Consider the following 5,301-nt stretch of genomic DNA (forward strand, 5'->3'; position numbering starts at 1 on the left):
CAAGCACTGTCAAATTCTTCAAAATATAGAAGAATATTTTGATTCTTAGGGAAATGCAGACTTCCAATCCAATTTTATGAGGAAAGCATTATCCTCATAGAAAATCCAGACAAAGATGATTTGAGAAAAGAAAATTACAGGCTTATGTCTGTCATGATCGCAGATGCAAAAACCCACAACAAAACTCAGCAAACCGAATTAAATAGCACATTAAATTTATTGTACACCATTATTAAGTGGGATTTATCCCTGGGAAGCAAAGATGTTTCAACATATTCAAATCAATACAGGTGATACACCATATTGTGAGGGTGTAGTGTAAAAATCATGATCATCTCAACAGATGCAGAAAAAACATTTGACATAATTCAACATCCTTTAATGATGGAACATGCAACAAATCAGGTGTAGAAGGAACACACCTCATTGTAATAAAGTCCACATATGACAAGCCCGCAGTTGACATACTCAATATTGAAAGTTTGAATGTCTCCTCTAAGATGCTTGCCTTGACAAGGGCACTTGCTCTCTCCACTCCTATTCAACAGAGGACGCTGAGTCCTCATCAGAGCAATTAGACAAAACAAATAAAAACAAGAGTATCCACGTTGTAAAGGAAGAAGTACAATTGTTTCTGTTTGCAGAAGACATCATCTTACATATAGAAAACTCTAAGACTGCACAAAATAAATGGCTCTAACAAATTCAGCAAATTAGGAGGGTACCACATCAACACACAAAAAAATCAAATGTTCCTATATACTAACAATGAACTATCCAAAATGGAAATTAAGAAAGAAAAACTATTTACAATAGCACTGGAAGAAACACTATTGAGAAACAGCTGGCTAATAAGTGTTTAAAACTTCCTATTTTCCTGGTCCCTCAACCTCCTGCAGACAGGCTAGGGAGCCCTGCCTAAGAGACCAGGAGCACCAGGCTGATGAGGCTGTCCCTGACAAGTTCCCTTTTCCCCCCACTGACTGTGCTCTAGGAACCTTCACATACACCAGTGAAATCCCTTCACACCTTTGGCTCGTGTGTTCCAACCTCCCCAGTCAACGTACTTGCCCACAGGTCTGCAGGATCTCTCAGCTCCCCACCTGCTGGGTCAGCCCACTCCCTGGGTGCCACTCCCATAAGACCCCCTGCACAGCATGCCATACCATGCCTCCCTCCTCTAGGACCTGTGAGTATAATGAACACTTTAATTTCCTATGTTTAATTTCATGCCTCTCCTCATTAATTTCTGCAGCCATGTTGAAGTAATCCTCAAAAGCCCCACAAGATGGACTTACTTCCCCATTTACACTACCTTATCCGAAGAGATCATTGTGCACTGAAAACTAGAAAGCACTGATGATAGCAATTAAAGAAACACAAATATAACAGAAAGATTTCCTGAGGTACGTGACTGTAGAATTTATGATATTAAAATGTCCACACCACGCAAGCCAACCTACAGAAAAAGAAAATCCTAAAATTCAAAGGGGACCACAAAAGACCCTGAAAGACCTTCAGAAAGAAGAACAACTCTGGAGACATCACACCTTCTGATTTCAACCTATATTATAAAGCTATAGCAATCAAAAGAGTACACTTTGATTACTGTTTTTCAATCAAACAGACATAAAGAGCAGTGTAACAGATCAGAGAGCGCCAAAATAAGTCTAACTACTTGTGTGGTCAAGTACAACAATGGAGCCCAGAATATCTGACGGGGAGAGGAGAGTGTCTTCAATAAATGGTGTTGGGAAAACTGGACAGCCAGGTACAAAAGAATGAAACTGGACCACTATCTTACAATGCACAAAATCGACTGAAAATGGAGTAGGACTTGAGCATATACCTGAAAACATAAAACTCCTAGAATATAACATAGGCGGTATGCTCCTTGACAACTGTCTTGGCAATGATTTTTCTGCATGTGATAACAAAAGCAAAGGCAACAAAAGAAAATATAAATGAGTGGGACTTCACCAAATGCAAAGATTCTGTACAGCAAAGAACACCATCAAGAACATGAGAAGACAATCTATTAAATGGAAGAAATATTTTCAAATCATTTTTCTGATAAGGCGTTGACATCTAAAACATGTAATGAACTCATACAACTGAATAGCAAAAAAATCTGATTAAAAATGGGCAGAGGCTCTCAATAGACATTTTCCAAAAAAAAACATACCGATGGCCAACAGGTATGTGAAAAGGTGCTTGACATCAGTAATGTCGTCAGGGATATGCAAATCAAAACCCCAATGAGATGTCACCGCACACCTGTTGGATAGACTACTATCAAAAGAAAAGAAATAACGTGTGCTGGTGAGGATGTGGAGAAAAGGGAACCCTTGTGAACTGCTGGAGGGAATGAGAGTTTGCAGCCCCTTTGGAGAACAATATGAAAGTTCCTCAAAAAAATTAAAAACAGAACTACAGGAAGATCTAGCAATTCCACTGGAAACCAAAACACTAACTATATTCACTGCAGTATTATTTTCAATAGTCAAGACATGAAAACAACCTGCTGTCCATCAACGGATGAACAGATAGAGAAAATGTGTGTATATATGCAATGGTGTATTAGTCGGCCATTTAAAAAAGGAAATCCTGCACTTTGCAACAACAAGAGGGACCATTAGGGCATTATGCTAAGTGAAATAAGTCAGACAGAGAAAGACAAATACTGTATGATTTCCATTGTATTTGGAATCTATTAAAAAAAATCCCAAAACCCTGACCTCATTCACAGAGAACAGATTGGTGGTTGCCAACTGCAATGGTTGTAGTGGGGTGGGGGGAGGTGAAAATGGAGTGGAGGAGAACAAAAGGTACAAGCTTCCACTATAAGTCCTGTGGCTATGATGTACAGTATGTTGACTACATTAATAATACTATATTGCATATTTGAAAGTTGCTAAGAGTAAATCTTAAACGTTCTCATCACAAAAAAATTGCACTAAATGTGGTGGTGGATGCTCACTTATTATGGTGATAATTTCTAAATACATAAATATATTTGAAAAATAAAATTAAAAAGCACATTTGAAAAAAATTGCAAACTCAAAGTAAGAACTTTCCAAACTAATGAGGGAGACAGGCAAAAGCAGAATGAGGGAATGTGAAGCATCAAAGATTATCAGCGGACTTCTCAAGAGAAACCTTGCAGTCTAGAGGGAGCGAGACAATATATTCAAAGTGCTGAAAGAAAAATATTGGCAACCAACATCAGTATATCCAACAAAACTGGTCTTCACACTAAAGGAGAAGTTAAGACCTTCCCAGATAAACAAGGGCTGAGAGAATTCACCTCCACCTGATATGAACTCCAAATGCTGAAGAGAGTCCTTCAAGTTGAAGAGAAGTTATGATAAACACCAAACAAAACCATTTAAACATAGAAATCTTTGGTAAACATATAGACACCTATGGAACCCTGTAATATTGTAATGTAAGTGTAAATCACTTTAGAGAATTTAAAAAAGAAACGCATAAAGTCATTGCAAATTGAGATCAATAGATCCACAACATAACAAGAAATAATTTGTGTCATCAATAATATAAAGTGTGGAGATCAGAGATGTGACATATTAGTATTCTGACATGAGTTTGAAGTTAGTGGTTATCAGTTAAAATAGATTGTTATAATTTTCAGACGTTGTATTTAATTGCAGTGGTAACCACAAAGGCAAGAGCTAAAGGATATACTGTAAAGGTAATGCGAAGGAATCACACACATCACTATAAAAACAAAGTCAATGATGGGGCCAGCCCGTGGCTTAACAGTTAAGTCTGCGCGCTTGGCTACAGGCAGCCCGGGTTCAGATTCCGGGCGCGCACCGACGCACCGCTTCTCCGGCCATGTTGAGGCCGCATCCCACGTACAGCAACTAGAAGGATGTGCAACTATGACAGACAACTATCTACTGGGGCTTTGCAGGGGGGAAAGGAGGAGGATTGGCAATAGATGTTAGCTCACAGCTGGTCATCGTTAGAGGAGGATTAGCATGGATGTTAGCTCAGGGCTGATCTTCCTCACCCACCAAAAAACAAACAAACAAACAAACAAAAAAACAAAATCAATGCAGCACAAAGAGGCAGAGAGGGAGGAACGGCGGGACAAGAAGCTACAAGACAAAAGCAATTAAGAAAACAGCAATTGCAATTCTTCCCTGTCTGTAATTACTTTAAACGTTACTGAATTAAGTGCCCTATTTAAAAGACAGTGGTTGGCTGAACAGAGTTTAAAACTTTCCAACTATATCCTCTCCACAAAGGACTCATTTTTGACCTAAGCACACACAAAGGCTAAGAATGAAAGGGCAGAAAAAGGTATCCACGCAAAGGGGAACCTGAGTAGAGAAGGGGTAGGCATATCTGTCTAGGACGAAATAGAGAATATGCCAAAAACTGTAACGAGATAGAAATGGTTAAATGATAAATTTCATATTGTGTATATATATATTTTTTGAGGAATATCAGCCCTGAGCTAACATCCACGCCAATCCTCCTATTTTTGCTGAGGACCACTGGCCCTGAGCTAACATCCCTGCTGATCTTCCTCCACTTTATGGGATGGCGCCACAGCATGGTTTGACAAGCTGTGTCGGTGCACGCCGGGATCCAGGCCTGTGAACCCCAGGCTGCCATGGCGCAGCATGCTCATAACCGCTTGTGCCACGGGCCGGCCCTCATGTTATATTTTACCACCATAAAAACATATATATTGCTAAACTACGGTGTCTTCAAGATGTCTGAAATATCATTTTACCTTTAAATATGTTTGGATATTTTCTTGCTCTTTATAAAATTGCCTTTTATGAAACTAATGTCTACAACATGTAACCAATGTAAACTATATTGGAATGAAGGACAGAGAGCAAAGAGTATGAAATATTTCAGGCAATTTTAGATGATTACAGTGTAATAAGTGACATCCAAAAATTTTTCACTCAGAAAACCTTTATGCGCCTCAAGCAAGAATATTGATAGGAATTTTAGTTCTGCATTTCTATTTCTAATACAGTGTTTTAGTCAAGAATAAGCAAAATATCTTCATCAATTAACAGGACCATGAGGCACCCACTAAAACTGGGAATATTATCAAGTGTTCAAATTGAAGCAAGAGCTTTATACAATATACTTGTAGAGGTTTGGATTTTCTCTATCTCTTTCCATGTAGTCTCTGCCAATTAAGAATTCTATGCTCTTTGTCAGATCACTAGCCTATAAAATAAAGTAAATTATTAGGGTCAATAGAAAGGAAATCACAATATTGACTTACCATTCTCCCCTAAAATAGAC

Source organism: Ceratotherium simum, chromosome Y (genome assembly GCF_057802395.1).
Source record: "Ceratotherium simum simum isolate JZ-2026a chromosome Y, ASM5780239v1, whole genome shotgun sequence".
In the NCBI taxonomy this organism is placed as follows: domain Eukaryota; kingdom Metazoa; phylum Chordata; class Mammalia; order Perissodactyla; family Rhinocerotidae; genus Ceratotherium; species Ceratotherium simum.